The sequence below is a fragment of the Acinonyx jubatus genome, chromosome B1 (assembly GCF_027475565.1).
Source record: "Acinonyx jubatus isolate Ajub_Pintada_27869175 chromosome B1, VMU_Ajub_asm_v1.0, whole genome shotgun sequence".
Lineage (NCBI taxonomy): Eukaryota > Metazoa > Chordata > Mammalia > Carnivora > Felidae > Acinonyx > Acinonyx jubatus.
In genome coordinates, this window is record NC_069382.1 from 32,009,079 (window position 1) to 32,029,285 (window position 20,207).

At 38.7% G+C, this 20,207-nt stretch overlaps 1 long non-coding RNA gene across 3 annotated transcripts in view; it reads left to right on the top strand.

The window, feature by feature from the left end:
• Window positions 1–20,207, top strand: part of LOC113604685 (uncharacterized) — a 110,803-nt gene that overhangs the window by 48,546 nt on the left and 42,050 nt on the right. The window contains exon 3 of one of the 3 annotated variants that reach the window (XR_008295940.1): window positions 18,607–18,690. The exons of the other annotated variants lie outside the window; for them this stretch is intronic. This is a non-coding gene — a long non-coding RNA (uncharacterized LOC113604685). The remainder of the gene's footprint in view (window positions 1–18,606; window positions 18,691–20,207) is intronic. 3 annotated transcript variants of the gene reach the window in all.

Below are 20,207 nucleotides of genomic sequence, written 5' to 3' on the forward strand. Positions count from 1 at the left end.
GTAGCAACTAGAAAATGTGAAGAAACATAAAGCTACGGAATAAATTAAAACACAAATCTGTGCCTAAAGTAACATCAGGATCAGATAGCTTTACAGGCAATGTTTATAAATTATTCAAGGAGCAGATAATTCTAGTCTTATACAAAATGTCCCAGAGGATAAAAAAATGAAGGAATGTTCTCTATTCATTTTATTATGCTAATGTAACTTTGACACCAAAACCATTCAAGGACAAAATGAGAAAGGAAACTTTTAGGCCAACCTTGTTATGAATTCAGATGCATAAATTCTAAATCTATCGACTATGGTTGATTCACAATAAAGTTTCAACAAATATGCATTGAATTAATGGATACCAGACCTTTCAAACATTTGATTTGAGGTTAAATATTTTCATGTGATATTTTCCCTCTCATTAAATGAACACATATTTTGGGATAAGTCAGTTAAGTGGATGATTTAATTCTGACTTACTGTGAGCTCTCATAATGAGAATTAAATAAGATAATCCCTTCTTTGTAATTTTTTTAATGTTTATTTATTTTTATTTATTTAATTTATTTTTAAAATTTACATCCATGTTAGTTAGCATATAGTGCAACAATGATTTCAGGAGTAGATTCCTTAATGCCCCTTACCCATTTAGCCTATCCCCCCTCTTTTTAATTTTTTATTAAATTTTCCAAACCTATACAAAATGGAGAGAATAATAAACCACAAATATATATTCATTATATATATTCAGCAATTATTGTAATTTTTCCCCATTGGATGAATCAATTTCCTCTTTTCTTGAAGTCATTTAAATATAACTAAATATATGTCACTCCTTCCTCCATATTTCAATACGGGCCTAAAAATATGGACACATTCTTACTTAACTACAATGACATTATTTATATCCAGAAAAATTAATAGTAAATAATCATCATCATCATCATCATCATCATCATCATCATCATCCTTTGGTGATTTCTGATAACCAGACCAAAATCATACTTCTTCATTTATCTCAAAAGTATTTTTGTATTTGGTTCATCTGAATCAGGATCCAATAAGAAATCTACACATTATATTCTATTGTCCAGCATTATCAAGTTAAAAAAAATCCAGAACAATCTCCCATCATGTTTTTGCATGCTATTTACTTATTTCAGAATCTGGCTAGTTGTCTTATAGAATGTCTCATTTTCTGGATTTGTGTGGTTTTCCTGGTGATGTCATTTCACCTGCTTCTGTTCCTCTATTTCTCATACTTCCTGTAAATGGAAGTTAGCTCTAGACCTTGATTAGATTCCTGTCTACTTTCTGGGCCAAAATACTTCATGCTATGTGCTTTGTATTGCATAACAACAAGAAGCACAAAAATGTTTGGTCTAGCTGTTAGTGATAGTAAGATTGACTACTTGTTTTAATGGGCGATAGCAGGATTGTGGGCTTTGTTAAGTTTCCCAACAATTTCTTTTCTCTTTCACTCACTGATGATGTTAGACTGGATCAAGTATAGGGGCCCCTGGGTGGCTCAGTCGGTTGAGCATCCAACTTCGGCTCAGGTCATGATCTCACAGCTCGTGGGTTCCAGCCCCGTGTCAGGCTCTGTGCTGACAGCTCAGAGCCCGGAGCCTGCTTTGGATTCTGTGTCTCCCTCTCTCTCTCTCTGCCCCTCCTCCACTCGCTCTCTCTGTCTCAAAAAAATAAATAAATAAAAATGGTGGCTTGTATAAATTATATTTCTTCACTCATTAGCTGACTGTTTTTTGAAAAAAAGAACATTTCCTTACCAACTAAAGCAATTTGGTTACCCTGAAATTAGGATGTGACAAATCCTATTTTAATTGCCGGTCTCCTGCATAAAAAGTCGGCACCTTGGTTTTTCCGCTTGTGTCCCCAGGGACAGGTTTTGGTTTTAGTTTCTGACGTTGCCCGCGTTTGAGTTTTTCTTTTTATCATGAAGAACTGTGGGTATTTGAGAAACGTCAATGTGTTTATTTATGTATTCATCCGAACAAACTTTATTAGAAAGAAACAAGAAGAGCACATTCACAAATAAAAGACAAGAGTATCAACAGTAACAAAAAGTACAGTCTCTAAAAACACACACTACTAACATTCCACTATTGTTATAGTTCTTGTAACACACATGCCTGGTAAGCAGCTGGGGGTGATTTCTGATCACCTGGTGGTTCTTGATGCAAAAATAAAGACTAGAAAAACTTACGCAGATCAACTGTACAGCTTACGGAGCACAACATTCTCATGTTAAGATGTAAAATTGATCCCAGAGGACATTATTACTCCTGCAAGACAAGTGAGAGCCCCGAAGTTCCGAGAGGTTGAGGGACTGGCCCAAGGTTAGTCTATCAGTTCGTGGCCATGGCAGGGCTCTGACTTGGGTTAGGGGCAATAGTAAACTTCAGTGTGTTTAAATCAATTGTTTTCCCTAACGTTTTTGAGGCACAAATTGTCCCATCTTGACCAAAAGGAGTCACAATGCTGGTTATGGTATCCTTTGATGATGACCCTTTTGTCTTAGAGATTTTATCTTTGAGAGCTTCCTTGGTTTTTCTCTTGAAAATCATTCTAAACTTGAGGAATGTTTGGATTGTAGATTTTTTATGAAGTTTCTTCCAAGTACACACGGAAATTTGGACTCTCTGTGAATTAAATGTTGCCAAGAAGATGTCCCTCTGGATTTCTTGTAATGACTCATTTGCACATTAGCAGTAAATGGATTAATATTTTTCCATCTTTTTTTCTTCTATGTGTTCATTGCTTCATTCAGCAAATATTTATTGAATGCTGAATATATTTTAGGCATTATTCTGCTTGCTGAATAAACAGCAATAACCAAGCAAATCAATGCTCCCGCTAAAATAAAATTTACATTATAGTAGGGGAGCTAGGAAATAAGATAAATAAATGAGTATAGTGTGTATTATAGTGACAAGTGCTAAGAAAAAAAAAGCAGATAAGAGAGATAGAAAGTATGTATATGTGTATGAGGGTTAGTGGAGGGGTGTTAAAATTTTAGATAGGGTGACCAAGCGGGCTTCATTGGGAAAGTGATATTTGAGTAAAGATCTGAAGGGAGTGAAGGACACAGCATGTGGGTATCTGGGAGAAGAGCATTTCGGCATGGTGACCTGAGCAAAGGCTGTAAGTGGAAATATGCTTAGTGCTTGTTCAAGGATTGGCAAGGTCAATATGCCTGGAACACATGATGCAAGGGATCAACAGGGGGTCAAGAGGCAATGGTGGGGGCACATCATGTAAGGCCTTTGGGGTGTCAGTGAGAATATGTCTTATTGACCTTCAACTACACAGAGTGTAATTGACCAAGGGCCCCAGCTGCTGCGCTCTGAAACCCACTGACGCTTTCTAGGGCTGCTTCCTTCCACACTAAAGCAGGCTCATTTCTGCGAGAAAACGGGTAATGGATGACCTTGACCAATGGACTTGCCAAACATTCCTTAGATTGATTGGAGGTCTAGGATGCTTCCACTCAGTCTTCCTTCCCTGTCCCCTTTCCTCATAATCAGACTTGCTTTGTGGTCTAATAATGATCTCACTTTCTCCCAGTTCCCTCCTCATTCTCCCTCACAGACATGACTCCTAATAAAATCTTTGCACTTTGTCTTTCCCAGATAATGTTTTATTGTGAAAAAGGATACAAATCCCAAAAGTTACCATTTTAGCCAGTTTTAATTGTACAGCTCAGTGGCAGTAAATATATTCACATAGTTGTGTAACCGTCACCACTGTCCATCCTGAGAACTTTTTCATCTTTCCAAAATGAAATTTCATACACATTAAACAATATTGCCCTATTCTTTCCTCACCCCCACCCCCACCCCCAGTCACTGACAACCACGATTCTACTTCCTGCCTCCATAAGTTTGACTACTCTAGGTATCTTACATAAGTGGAATTATAAAGTATTTGTCCTTTTGTGACTGGCTTGTTTCACTTAACATAATGTCTTCAAGGTTCATCCATGTTGTATTCTGCCTCAGAATTCCATTCTTTTTTTTTAAGGGTTGAATAATATTCCATTTTATGGACATGCCACGTCTTGTTTATCCACTCACCCACTGATGGACACTTGGGTTGCTTCCATTTTTTGGCTATTGTGAAAACTGTTGTTGTCTACATGGGTGTGCTATCTTCATGAGTGCATCTCTGTGCAAATTCCTGCTTTCAGTTCTTTCGAGTATATACCCAGAAGAGGAATGGCTGGATCACGAGGTAAATCTATTTTATGTTTTGAGGAACAACCCTGCTGTTTTCCAGAAGCTTTGCACCCCCAGCAATACATAAGGGTTCTAATTCCTCAACATCTTCGCCAACACCTGTTATTTTTTGTTTTGTTTTGTTTTGTTTTTTATTGATTTATTTTTTAAAGATCTTATTTTTAAGCAATCTCCACACCCAATGTGGGGCTCAAGCTCATGGCACTGAGATCAAGAGTCACACGCTCTATAAATTGAGCCAGCTAAGCCCCGCCTCTTTTATTTTTTGATAATAGTCCTCTCAATGTTACAATTAATGTCGTCGTTATTTTGATTTCTAGAGATGTCGAGAATCTCATTCAGCGCTTTTTGGCAATCTGTACATGCTTTTTGGAGAAATGCTTCTTTAAGTCCTTTGTCCATTTTTAAATGTGTTGAATACAAGTGGTGAGAGTGGGCATCCTTGTCTTGATCATTATCTTAGGGAGAAACTTACAGTCTTTCACCATTGCATATGATTTCTGTGGGTTTTTCCATATATGGCCTTTGTTATGTTGAGGTAGTTTCCTTTCATTCCCAGTTTGTTAAAGTGTTTTTATTATGAAAAGACCTTAAATTTTTGGTATCAATTGAGATCATGAGGTTTCCCCCTTAATTCTATTGACATGGTATGTGATGTTAATTATCGTATGTTGAACCATCCTTGCATTTCGGGAATATATCTCATTTGGTCATGGTAAGCCCTTGGGCTATTTTCACTTTTCTTTTTTTTTTTCTTTTTGTTCCTCAGACTCAATAATTTCAAATGACCTATGTTCAAATCCATTCATTCTTTCTTCTGCCTGTTTGAGTCTGCTGTGAACCCCTCTAGTGAATTTTTCAATTCAGCTATTGTATTTTTCAGCTCCAGAATCTCCATTTAGTTCTTTTTTCATTCATATTTTGTTTTCCTGATTTCTCATAGTTTTTATTTGTGTTTTTCTTAAGCTCTTGGAGCACATTTAGGGTAGTTTTTAAAATCTTTGTCAAGTAAGCCTCAGGGAAAGTTTCTGGAGATTTATTTTGTTCTTTTGAATGGGTAATTAGTTTCTCATTTCTGTATATGCTTTGTGATTATTTGTTGAAAACTGGGCTTTTGAAGGAAGAGTCACCTCTCCCAGTCTTTGCAGAACTGACTATTAGGGAAGGACCTTCACTCATCAGCCTATCGTGAAGCTTTATTGTTGTCAGAACTTTCCTGTCCATGTGTCTTCCTTGGGCTGGTGCTACCCAACCCCCACCTCCATTCTTCTGTATATAGAGTTGCCTTGATACATCTTAATTTCCCTAAGAGTTTTCCCCCTGCTTCTCCTGGGGGTCTTAGTTGTTCTAGTGTATTCCCCAAGCAGTGATCTTTGCTCTGAGTTATCTGTAGGTCTGTCTGCTGCACTCTTATAATTTTCATGAGCCTGCAGCTTCTTGCAGCTTATTCTAGCCAGAGATCCAAGCCACTTTTTGCTGTTTGAACTCTGAGTTAGACAATACTGAGACCAATCCCATAGGCAGCACACAGGTTAAAAAGTCATAAAAAAAAAAAAAGAGGGAGAGGCAGTGTGCAAATATCAGAAGCTCAATGTTGACATAATTTCGAGATGGTCATGAGACTTATAAGTGGGAGTGGATAAGTGCTTAAAGTCCAAGGGAATGTCTGGGCTCATGAGATACATTCTGGATGCTAAAATGTGGTAATTAAAGCTATGAAATTGGATATAAGACCCAGAGGATGAGTATGGACACAAAATACAATTGGTCCAAGGACAGAGCATGGGATACTTCAGCATTTAGAGTTCAGGGAAAGGAGGAGGAACCAGCAAAGAATGTTAATGAAGATGATCATGTTGAAGACATTCACAAAAGTCTTATTTATGTGACTGATTTCTTTGAGAAAACTGATCTAGAATAAGTTCAATAATTCGGCAAATTCTGTAAAGTTTTTAGTACATTCATGTAGCTAATTTATAATCATTCTAGCGGTTATAGGATTAAAACATGTCAAGTGAAGAAATTACAAAACCCACTTCCTGTATTTGACAGATCTAGTGTCTAAGTCATCACAATGATTTGGAATTTTATACTGATGTAAATTCAATATATAATATCAATGATATTATTGATATATATATGTATCAATATTGATCAATCAATATATCGATATATCAATATATATATTGATATATATATATATATATATATATAGTAAATGATCTTTTGGTGGGCTGTGGTAGGCAAAACTTTTTTTAAGCAGGACACTAAGAGCTTTAACCACAAAGATAAAGGGGTGGTAAGTTGGACTTTATTAAAGTTAAAAACTTCTGTTCATCTAAAGGCATCATTTCACAAGAGGGCAATACCCGAAGAGTCAGTAAGCATATGAAATATGGTCAACGTCATTACTCTCTATTACATAGAATCAGATCACGTGATTATGGAGTCTGGAAAGTCCCAAGATCGGTGGTTGGGTGCTGGAGACCCAGAAGGAGCTAAAGGTTACAGCTCCAATCTGAAGTCTGAAGGCCCAGAGACCAGGAGAACGGATGGTTAGTTCCAGTTCAAAAGCTGGCAGGCTTGAGACCCAGAACAAGCCAGTGCTTCAGTTTGAGTCTGAAGGCACAAAACAAAAATTGATATCCTAGCTCAAAGGCAGTCAGGTAGGAATTACTTATTTTTCAGGCTTTTTGTTCTAATCAGGCCTTCAACTGATTGGGTGAGGACCACCCACATGAAGGAAGGCAATCTACTCCACTCAGTCTGATTCCAAAGTTAATCTCATCCAGAAGCACCATTATAGACACATCCAGAATAATGTGTGACCAGTTATCTGGGCCTCCTGGGACCCATTCAAGTGGATATACAAAATTCGCCATCACATTAACAGTGTGTGTGTGTGTGTGTGTGTGTGTGTGTATGTGTGTGTCTTACAATTAATGTAAGTGCCATATGGAATAATTTTGTAGAACGCATGACTTTCTCTGAAAGAGAGGACTTACAATCTGAATCAGATTTACATAGCTGAATGCCTCCATGCATTGGGACGTAGAAAAATAATGATGAACATATTCGCGAGACCTAACCTCCAGGGTTAACGTCTTACTTAATTGTTCTGTATCGAAAGATCAGACTAATCACAGATTGTGGATTTCTAAATAATCTAACTTCCATTGCAAACATGTTTTCACATAATGACTTTTTACATAATGGCTTCTCCTGTGATGTGACTTGTAAAGGGCTTTACGCATGAAATACACTGTAGTATTCGGGGATCCAGGCTCATGCCCCACTGTGGATCTTTTGCAGGAGTTTGGTTCAGTTCAGTTTGGTTCAGTGACAGCCAAGTGGAAAACTGCAGCAAAGCCCTCATCTAGAAATAATTTTTCCCATTTAATAGAGGAGAGATCAAGTTGTGTGAATGTACCTAAGGATATTCTGCAAGTTAATGACAGAGGCAAAGATAGGATTTAGCAGGCTGGACAAACATTCCACTGTAATTTATATACTTCCCTGGCTCTGATTTAATGACTTTGACCTCATGTCCAGTGAAAAATCCTGGCTTAGCAAATAATCCCTGCAGAGACTATTTCATGATGCCAATTAAGAAGTTTTTTCTGGATGACTCTTTGTCCTTCCTCTCTTAATACAACTTCTACATCAATTGCCTTGAAGAGCCTCATTCAGGTGGTATGCGACTGCTCCAGGTGTCAGCCAGCTGTCAAAACGAATAAGCTACACATTCTCTGGAGTGTAGCGTGCTTGTCCTTCTGCTGAGAAACAGCTAGAACCGACATGCCTGCATTAGGTATTCTGTTATTAACATTTTTCCCTGATTATAAACGGGATATGTGCTCATTACAGAAAATTAGAAAAGCACACAGAAGATACTAAAAATTGCTTATAATCCCCCAGATACCTCTCTTAAACTTTTCCAGTCTTTTTTTCTATGCTTATTTTGAACATGTGTTGACACGAGTGTATACACACACACACACACACACACACACACACACTTTAAATAATACACCGTATCTATGTATTCATTGTTTTGTTTTATTTTTTGCAGTGGACTTACTCATTTATTAAATAAATCTGAATAGATATTCAGGGAGCATGCCAGATACTTGAATAATTACTGTAACTTACCAAAATGTTTCATATTTCTTGGTAAGGTAGTCCATATTTCGTATAACTTTTGGGTTTTGACGGAAAATAGACTTATCTTTATTAGTTTTTTAATGTTTATTTATTTTGGAGAGAGAGAGAATGTGTGCCTGTGCGAGAGAGGGGGAGGAGGGATGGAGAAGGAGGGAGACAGAGGATCCGAAGTGGCACTTGCTCGGGCAGCAAGGAGCCCGATGTAGGGCTCGAACTCACAAATTGTGAGATCATGACCCGAATGAGTGGAAGCTGGGCGCTTAACAGACTGAGCCACCCAGGTGCCCCCAGACTTAGCTTTTATTTATTTATTTATTTATTTATTTATTTATTTATTTATTTATTTATTTTTAAGTTTATTTATTTATTTTGAGAGAGCAAGAAAGCACAAGCAGGTGAGGGGCAGAGAGAAGGAGAGACAGAATGCCAAGCAGGCTCTGCGCCATCAGTGTGGAGCCCCACACCGGGCTTGAACTCATGAACTGTGAGATCGTGACCTGAGCCGAGATCAAGAGTCAGACGCTTAACCAACTGAGCCACCCACGTGCTCCCCGCACCCCCCCCACCCCCCCAGACTTATCTTTATTATCTGCAGAAGAATAGATTGTATACTGTGACAATCGTGCCTTCGCTCACTCCTTCAAAACCTCTTTATTGTGACCAGATGTGTACAAGATTGAAATGTTCTTTAGCAATCAAGTAACTTTTTTGACACTCAGTACCAAAGACCTTTGTTTTCCTAGTTTTCCTTAAGTAACACATTTTAACTTAAAGTCATGTGTAATCCAAATTTGGACATTGTTGTTAGGTATAGTTGTCATATAACAACATTGTATTAATTTGAGGTGTACAACATAAAGATAAGATCTATGTGTATATTGCAAAATGATCACAAGAAGTCTAGTTAATGTCCATCACCACACAGTTACATTTTTTGTGTGTGTGATGAGAACTTTTAAGATCTACTCTCTTCACATCTTGCAAATAAGCCACCCAGCATTAGTAAGTATAACCACCATGCTGCGCATTGCATTCCCAAGACTTATTAATCTTTCTTATACCTGGAAGTTTGTGCCTTTTGACCTCTGGCAACCATCTGTCCGCTGTGTCAATGAGTTCAATTTTTTTTTTTTCAGATTCCACATATGAGTGAAATCAGACATGTACTTATTGTTTAACAAACTCCACACCAGCGCCTACACTGTTTGGATACAGAGACATTTTCTATTTTAGTCACTATTATTCTCTGGCATTTGGTAGATGCCCAATAAGTATTTGTTGAATGCACAAATTAATGAATACAACTTGTTTTTACTGAATATGATGTTAACATTTCCCTACGATGCTCAATATTCTTTTACAGCATCTTTTAATATTTTAAGGTACAATTTACATACATAAAATTGTATGTATTTTATTAAAAACATGTTCTTAATGTTGATTTATTTTTGAAGGAGAGACAGAGTGTGAGCAGGGGAGGGGCAGAGAGAGAGGGAGACACAGAGTCCTTAGCAGGCTCCAGGCTCTGAGCGGTCAGCCCAGAGCCCTGCATGGGGCTCAAAACCATGAACCGCAAGATCATGAGCTGAGCCGAAGTTGGACACTGAGCCACCCAGGCGTCCTTGGTACCTCTATTCTGAGTTTTACCACTCACACACAAATAGATTATTTTTATCTGTTCTTGAACTTTGCATAAATGGAATACAGTTTTTAAAAAGTGTTCTTCTGGATCCACCTTTTTTCATTCAACATAATTTTATTAAGGATTCATTCATCTTGTTGCATATACTAATGGCTTTTTCTTTTTCCTCATTGCTATATTTCTATACTATATGCTCTAGTATTCTATAGCATAGAACAGTATTCTACTATATAAATACACCCTAATTTGTTTATTCCTTCTTTTGTTGACAAATATTTGGGTTATTTCCATTGTGTAGTTCTTGTGCATAAAGTGGCCATGAACATTCTTACATAAGTGCTTTGCACTTGATCTTAGCCAAAAGGCCGAGAAGCGATTTTATAGAAGTCCTTTGGAGGACATAAGCTTTTATTTCTCTTGGGAACCTAGAAACAGGCCAAAGTGTAGGTATGTGTAGTTTTAGTGGTCCAATCGTTTTTCCAAACAGGCCAAAGCAATTGATACTCCCTCCAGGGATGAATGAAAGCTCCACTTCTTCCGCATCCTTGCTAACATTTGGCATTTTGGGTCTTATTAATTGTAGCCATTTTGGTAGGTATTTCCCACAATCGCTGTGGTTTTAGTGTGTACATACGTGATGAGTAAGGATGTCAGTGTCTTTTGTAGCTTACCAGCTGTGTGGGCATTGTGAAGTGCCATTTGTGTGAAGTGATACTTTCTGACGAGCAGAAGTTTTTAACTTTAACAAAGTCGGACTATCAATTCTTTTTCTTTTGTGGTTACAACTTTCGGTGTCCTGCTTCAGAAAATTTTGCCTCCCACAAGGTCATGAAGCCATTTGTCTATGTTTTCTTCTAGAAGCTTGATAGTTTTTACCTTTTACATTTAGGTCTACGATCGACCACAAACTAATTTTGGTTTACAGTGTAAGCTGAAGAGTCAAGTTCATTTTTCCAAACAAATATTCAGTTACTCTAATCCCATTCACTGAAAGGTTCATCCTTTCTCCCACTAGATTATTTTTATTTTATTTTATTTTACTTTATTATACTTTATTTTATTTTATTTTATTTCACTTTATTTTATTTTTATTTTTATTTTTTTCCCTGATTTACATCCAAGTTAGCCAGCTTACAGTGCAACAATGTTTTCAGGAGTAGATTCCTTAGTGCCCCTTACCCATTTAGCCCATCCCCCCTCCCACAACCCCTCCAGCCACCTTTAGTTTGTTCTCCATATTTAGGAGTCTCTTCTGTTTTGTCCCCCTCCCTGTTTTTATGTTCTTTTTGTTTCCCTTCCGTTATGTTCATCTGTTTTGTCTGTTAAAATCCTCATACGAGTGAAGCCATATGATTTTTGTCTTTCTCTGCCTGACTCATTTCACTTAGCATAATACCCTCCAGTTCCATCCACGTAGTTGCAATTGGCAACATTTCATCCTTTTTGATTGCCGAGTAATACTCCATCGTATGTATGTATATATATATATATATATATATATATATATATATATATATATATATGCCACATCTTTATCCATTCGTCCACCGATGGACATTTTCTCCCACTAAATTTCACTGATGCCTTTGCTGTAAATCAGGGGGCTGTGTGTGTATGCGTCTATTCCTAGACACTATTTTCTGTTCTGCTGGTCTATTTGTTTACATCTTTGTGACATTGATGAGGGAAACAAAGGCAAGAGAAATGTAGCTTAAATTAAATCTCTTTGCAGCTTGCAGCCCACTGATAGATACCTGAAACCTACAGAGAGTGACCTTCCTCAAGCAACTCATGATTGCCTTGCTTCCTTCATATTTTTGTTTTAGTAAAGACTCAAAGTAACCTTATCTTAACAGTGGCTAGCCTCTCAAGGTCCTGAAAGCCTTTCTTTCAAATTCCTTAGAGACTTACACTATCCCTCACCCCCACTCACTTGAAAGTATATAATCAGTCACTCTTCACAACCCCAGGGCAGCTCTTTCTGCCCAGGGGTCCTGTCCCCGTGCTTTAATAAAATCACCCTTTTGCACCAAAGAAGGTCTCAAGAATTCTCTTTTAGCCATTTCCTCAAGAACTCCATTAACATTATAGCACCATTTTTAATGGTTGCAAAGTTTTGTTTTCCCGTTGTTGAATATTTAGTTTGTTACCAAACTTTATTATAAGCATGAATATCCCTACAAAGAAGGCTTTATGCAAACCGGTGACTTTTCTCATAGAGTAAATTACCGAGTTGGAATTGCTGACTCCGAACAATGCACCTATTTTAAGTGTTTCCTATATATTTTTGAAGTGCTGTCCAGAAATAAATCAAATTACTTAATTTGATACTAACTGAATTCTCCTGCCAGCACTGGATGAGAGTGCACCTTTATACTGATGCTTAGACATGTCTTATATTATCTGTCAGTTTATGGTTGTGATAGGAATGGAATGTTTCTCAGGTCTTGTTGTTGTTGTGGTTGTTGTTACGTTTGGGGTTATTTAGTTACCAGTGAGCCAAAGAGGAGTTAAAAAAAAATCCAATGGTCATTTTCTTTCTACTCCTGTGAATCATATATTCACATATCTTTTCTATTTTCCACTGGGATGTGTATCTATTTTATCTATCAGAAAGAATTCTTTGAACATTTAATATATTAACAATTGTCTCTCATACTTGTTGAAACATTTTCTGATTTCCTAAAAATTTAAAACATTTTTGAATTAATATTTTAATTTACAGGGTATGTTTTAGTTTTATATGTTTCAATTTGATTAATCTCTTTCCTTATGAATTTGTTTCTAGTATCATGATTATAAAATCCTTTCTCAGGGTGCCCGGGTGGCTCGGTCAGTTAAATGTACAACTTCAGCTCAGGTCGTGATCTGATGGTTCGTGAGTTTGAGCCCTTGGCTTCAGATACTCTGTCCCCTTCTCTCACTGCCCCTCCCCCCCCCCAAAAAAAATAAATAAAAATTAAAAAAAAATCCTTTCTCATATATATGCACATGTTCAGTACAAGAAAGGATTTTTCTGGCACAAACATTTCAGATTATTGTTTTCTATTTTATTTTATTATGATTATTATTTTTAATGTTTATTTATTTTGAGAGAGAATGCGAGCGACTGTGAGCAGGGGAGGCAGAGAGAGGGGGAGAGAATCATCCCAGGCAAGTTCTACGCTCAGTGCCAAGCCCAACATGGGGCTGGAAACCACAACAATGAGATCATGACCTGAGCTGAAACCAAGAGTCGGACGCTTAACCGACTGAGCCACCCAGGCATCGCTTATGGTTTTATGTTTTAGAAACCTCTCTATCTATACTTCCACCTTTTCATTTCTGATTCTTTATTTTATATGCTCTACTGATTCTAAGTCAGTTTTATAATTTTTTTTTCAACTTAGCCTTTTCAAAGAGCCGGTTTTCCTTATATATTTTTTGTTGCCTCTTTAATTATTTTTTGCCTTATCTTTATTATTATTTTTCCTTCTATTTCCTTAGCATCTACACTGATACCCTTTTCAAAATTGGATGCCTCGCTCATAGTTTCAATGCTTTTTCTTTCTAAAATGTGGATTTGAGTGTGTATGTTTGCCTCTGATACTTTGCAAGCTTTCATCCCACAAGTTTTATATGTACTGTTCTTTTTTTTTAACTGTTTATTTCTTTTTGAGAGAGAGAGAGAGAGGGAGAGAGAGAGAGAGCGAGAGAGAGAGCGTGCACATGCATGAGTGGGGGAGGGGCAGAGAAAGATGGAGACACAGAATCCGAAACAGGCTCCAGGCTCTCAGCCTGCAGCACAGAACCCGACGTGGGGCTTGAACTCATGAACCGCAAGATCATGAGCTGAGCCGAAGTTGGATGCTCAACCGACTGAGCCACCTCGGCACCCCATGTACTGTTATTTTCTAATTTCCATTATTATTTTTGCAATTGCCCATGAGTTATTTGGAAAAGAGTGTTTTGATTTCTAAGTATAAGCATTTGGGGGTCATCTTTTATCCATTTCTTCTTCCTCAAGGTATTGTGGTCAGAGAATGTTGTTGCTAGAATATTTGCATTGGGTATCATCAGATTGGTAAACATTGTACGGATCTTTAGAAAGATTTTTAAAATTTCCAGTTGTTAGTCTCAGGAATCCATTCATACAACTTTGAGAAAACTTGTCCCCTGTGTTGTTCCACCCCCGTGTTTAGTAATCACTGGTCTGCCTGATACAGCGATTACTGAGAGACTTGTATGAAACATCTTACCATAGCAGCACATTTATTATTATTTGTTTTATAATTCTGAAAAGTTTTATTTCCTATATTTGGAGTATATACACTTAAGTACATATATGTATTTTTTTTAATTTGTGTTTAAATTCTAGTTAACTCAGTACAGTGTAATATTGATTCAGAAGTAGAATTCAGTGATTCACTTACATGCAACACCCAGGGCTCATCTAGCCCATCCCCATCTAGCCCATCACCCATCTAGCCCATCCCCACCCACCTTCCTCCCATCAACTGTTTGTTCTCTATTGTTTGTTGGTTGGTTTTAATTTTTAATGTTTATTTATTTTTGAAGGAGACAGAGAGACAGTGTAAGCAGGGGAGGGGCAGAGAGAGAGGGAGACACAATCGGAAGCAGGCTCCAGGCTCTGAGCTGTCAGCACAGAGCCCCACTGGGGGCTCCAACTCACGAACTGCGAGATCATGACCTGAGCCATAATGACCGGAACCGAAGTCAGACGCTCAACTGACTGAGCCACCCAGGTGCCCCTGTTCTGAACTGTTAACAGTCTCTTACGGGGGCGCCTGAGTGGCTCAGTCGGTTGAGCATCCAACTCTTGATTTTGGCTGAGGTCATGATCCCAGGGTTGTGGGATAGAGCCCCATGTGCTGAGCGTGGGCTCAGAATCCTGCTGAGATTCTCTTTCTCTCTCTCTCTCTCTCTCTCTCTCTCTCTCTCTGCCTCCCTCCCCACTCTCGTGTTCTCCTTCTCTTTCAAAAAAAAAAGTCTCTTATGGTTTCCCGCTCAGTATATATATGTTTAAAATTGTTGGGGCACCTGGGTGGCTTGGTCAGTTAAGCGTCCAACTTCGGCTCAGGTCACGATCTCATGGTCCATGAGTTCAAGCCCCGCGTCGGGCTCTGTGCGGACAGCTCAGAGCCTGGAGCCTGCTTCGGATTCTGTGTCTCCCTCTCTCTCTCTGCTCCTCCCCCATTCATGCTCTGTCTCTCTCTGTCTCAAAAAATAAATAAGCATTTTTTTAAAAAGTATTAAAATTGCTAAATCTTCATGGTAAATTGTTCTTTTGTATTATTGAGTAGTGATTAACTTTACTACTAATAATGTTGTATGTGTATGTGTGTGTGGGTGTGTGTGTGTGTGTGTTTCCTCAGCAAAGTCTATATTTGGAATTATAGAAGCAACATCAGTTTTCTCTTGGCTGTATCTGCCTGGTGTGCGAGGTGTGTGTGTGCGTGCATACGTGTGTTTTCAGTCTATTTTCTTCCAACTTTTACCTGCCGTTATGTACTAATCCTGTCTCTTGTAAACAGCACAGAGCTAGTGCGCATGGAAACGTTTATAATATATTCATTTCATAAAAGTTTCTTGCCTTTTTCCATACTTCATTTGAAATTTTGAACTTGGGCCTGGCTTGTTTTCCCGTGCTTACTAATAGCGTCAAGCATTTGGGTTTGAAATTATGCGTACATCAAACATCTGTTAAAAGAAGTCCCAGATTCGGGCAATAGATTATCTGTTAGCCTTAGATTTGGGCGATATTTTTCCCCCTAGTATCTCATGTTATTTTAGAACGAGAGGCTGCATTAGGCGACACTAATCAGGTGGCATTTGAAACAGAGCTCATGTTTCAGGCTCTGAAATTAAGAGCGTGTGTAGGAAGCTATGTGACCTCTTCAGCTTCTCGAAATTTTGGGATTTTCTTCAGTTTAATGCAGTGCTGTTGACACACGATGCTACATGGGTCGCTAGTGCGAAGCATAGTGATTCCACAACTCCGGACCTCATGCTACACTCACCACAAATGCAGCTAATCGTCTGTCACCACACAACATAATTATAACAGTACTGGCCATATTCTCTCTGCTGTACCTTTCATCCCCCCGAGTGATTCATCCATAACCGGAAGCCTGTAACTCCCAATCCTCTTCACCCATTTGGTCCACACCCCCCCAACTTTGGCAACTGCCAGTTTGTTCTCTGTATTTATAGATCTGTTTCTGCTGTGTGTTCATTGGTTTTGTTTTGTTTTGTTTTTAGATTCCACATATAAGTGATTTAAGTATTTGTCTTTCTCTGCTGACTAATTTCACTTAGCATCATATCGTCTAGGTCCATCCATGCTGTTGCAAATGCAAGATCTCGGTCAATTTTGTGGCTGCGTAATATTCCATTGTGTCTATGTAAATCACATCTTTTTTTTCCCCCTTTATTTTTATTTCTTTATTTTCATTATTTTTTTTATTTTTTTCATGGAAATATACCTTTTTTGTTATTTTGTTTAATTTATTTTTTAAATTGCCATCCAAGTTAGTTAGCATATAGTGCGACAATGATTTCAGGAGTAGATTTCTTAATGCCCCTTACCCATTTAGCCCATCCCCCCTCCCTCAACCCCTCCAGCAACCCTCTGTTTGTTCTCCAGATTTAAGCGTCTCTTATGTTTTTGTCCCCCTCCCTGTTTTTATATTATTTTAGCTTCCCTTCCCTTGTGTTCATCTGTTTTGTGTCTTAAAGTCCTCATATGAGTGAAGTCATATGATATTTGTCTTTCTCTGACTAATTTCGCTTAGCATAATACCCTCCGGTTCCATCCACGTCGTTGCAAATGGCAAGATTTCATTCTTTTTGATGGCCGAGTAATACTCCACTGAATATATATACCACATCTTCTTTATCCATTCACCCATTGATGGACATTTGGGCTCTTTCCACACTTTGGCTGTTGTGGATAGTGCTGCTATAAACATGGGGGTGCATGTGCCCCTTCGAAACAGCATACCTGTATCCCTTGGATAAATACCTATAGGGCAATTGCTGGGTCATAGGGTAGTTCTATTTTTAATTTTTTGACACATCTTTCTTTATCCCTTCATCTATCAATGAAGATAGGGTTGCTTCCACCTTTGGCTATTGTAAATAAAGCTGCAATGAGCATAGGGGTGCTTATATCTTTTCAAATTAATGTTTTTGTTTTCTTTGGGTAAATACCCAGTCCTGGGTTATTGGATTGTACAGGTATTTCTATTTTTAGTGTGTTGAGGAACCTCCCTATTATTTTCCACAGTGACTGCACCAACTTACATTCCTGCCAACTGTGCTCAAGAGTCCCTTTTTCTCCACGTTCTAACACTTGTTATTTCTTGTCTTTTTGATTGTAACCACTCTGACAGGTGTAAGGTGATATCTCACTGGGTTTTGACTTGCATTTCCCTGATGGTGAGTGATATTTTTTTCATGTGTCTGTTGGCCATCTCTATGCCTTCTTTGGAAGAATATCTATTTGGGTCCTGTGGCCATTTTTTTTTTTTAAGTTTATTTGTTTATTGGGGGGGAGGGGCAGAGAGAGAATCTGAAGCAGTCTCCATACTGTCAGCGCAGAGCCTGATTTCTTAATGCTTGACCTTGCGAACCATGAGACCGTGACCCGAGCTTAAATCAAGAGCCGGATGCTTAACTGACTGACCCACCCAGGCACCCCTTCCGCCCATCTTTTAATTGGATTGTTTGTTTTTCTGGTGTTGATTGGTATAAGTTCTATGTATATGTTGGATATTAACCCCTTATCAGGTATATCATTTGAAAATATCTTCTCCCATTGAGTCGGTTGCCTTTTCATTTGAATGATGGTTTCCTTCACTGTACAAAAGGTTTTCATTTTGGTGTAGTCCCAATAGTTTATTTTTGCTTTTGTTTCCTTATCTGAGGAGAGATATTGAGAAAATTTGGGGGAAGTTCAATGTCAGAGATTACTGCCTATGTTTTCTCCTAGGTGTTTTATGGATGGGGCCTCAAATAAGGTCTTTAACCCACTTTGAGTTTATTTTTGGGTATGGTGTAAGGAAACGATCCAATTTTATTCTTTTGCATGTGGCTGCCCAGTTTTCTCAGCACCATTTGTTCAAGAATGTCTTTATCTCATTGTATGTGCTTGCCTCTTTTATCATAGATTAATTGACCATATAAGCATGAGTTTATTTCTGGGCTCTGTATTCTGTGCCATTGATCTATGTGTCTGCTAAAACTTTGAAATTTTTATACATTTGTAATTCAAAGATACTTGATTAAGCAATAAGTCAAGTATTATTCTACATAAGTTATTGTTTTATTGATATTTATGAATAATTATCTATCTATTAAAGCATCTTGGCTACATGTATGAAGTCTCTTAGGACTGCTGCAACAAATTACATCACGAAGGGGCTTAAAATAACAGACTTTTATTCTTTCAGTTTTCAAGAGGTTAGAAGTGTGAAGCCAAGGTATGAAAGGGCTGTGCTCCCTTTGAAGGCTCTAAGGAGAATCTTGTTCTTTGTTTCTTCTTCAAAGCCCTGGCAGATTTGGTGTCTGGAGAGGACTCACTTCCTGGTTTATAGACTCTTTGTCTTGCCGAATCCTCGTGTGGTGGAAGGGGTGAGGGAGATCTCTGGAGTCTCTTCTCTAAGGGCACTAATCCCATTCATGAGAGCCCCCCACTTCATGACTGTATCATCTAATCTCATGACCTTCATGGCCATCTTCATGGCCCCATCTCCTAAAATTATCACATTGGGAGTTAAGATTTCTTTTTTTTTTTTAATGTTTTATTTATTTTTGAGAGAGAGAGAGAGCAAGAGAGAGAGAGAGGGGACAAGTTGGGGAGGGACAGAGGATCCAAATTGGGCTCTGTGTTGATGTGGGGCCCCAACCCACAAACTGCGAGATCATAACCTATGCTGAAGTCAGACACTCAACTGACCGAGCTACCCAGGCACCCCAGGATTTAACATTTCAACACAAGAATTTGGGGAGGATACAAATATTCAGTCCATAGTAGTGTGTAGGTCTCAACACTCTCTCTACCCTACCTCTTCTCATAAACATACGTGACTGCATTTAGAGCTCACCCAGATAACCGGAATAAGCTTCTTTTCTCAATATTCTTCATTAACCACCTCTTTTGTCATATATACTAATATTCACTCTTTTGCTGGATAAGGTAACAGTCACCGGCTCTGGAGATTAGGATGTGGACATACCTCTTTGGGAGCCACCATTCAGCCCACTAAGCACCTGACACGTTGCTAGACTACTTTGAGTTCTGGGCCTCAACATCTCTAAAATCAATCTTAAAAATTTTCAAATTATAGATCAAAATATCGGGGAACCTGGGTGGCTAAGTTGGTTAAACATCTGACTCCTGATTCTGGCTCAGATTATGATCTCACAGTCCGTGAGTTCAAGCCCCACATTGGACTCTGTGCTAACAGCTTAGGATTCTCTCTCTCCCTCTCTCGCTCTGCCCCTCCTCGCCTGCGTGCACGTGTGCTCTCTCAAAATAAATAAACTTAAAAAGGGATTAAAATAGCAAAGCTACCTGCTCTCTTCAAGTTGTAGCTATTTTTTTTTTTTTTACATTTATTTATTTTTGAGACAGAGACAGACAGAGCATGAACGGGGGAGGGGCAGAGAGAGGGAGACACGGAATCGGAAACGGGCTCCAGGCTCGGAGCGGTCAGCCCAGAGCCCGACGCGGGGCTCGAACTCACGGACCGCGAGATGATGACCCGAGCCGAAGTCGGCCGCTTAACCGCCTGAGCCACCCAGGCGCCCCCAGGTTGTAACTATTTTTTAGGGTAATTTGGTGAGGTATAGATCCTGTTCCGTGCACTCCTCACCGGCAGCTACTTCTGCTCCTGCCAACCATTGCTCAGGGCGATGAATTACTACCTTTAACGTGTGTCCTAAGCCTCAATAATAGAAGTACCTGTGGTACACAATGAGTGCCTCTTAACACTTCGCAGCACCGTTAATGTAGAAAATGTTTACAGCTTCTTCTTTGTTGTGCATATAATGTACAGGCGCTGCGGGGGGGCAGCTTCCTGTAGAGTGTAGACAGTGTGGGGCGGGATTGTTAGTGGTTGAAGCCACCTGAGTTTTTTGTCGTTGCC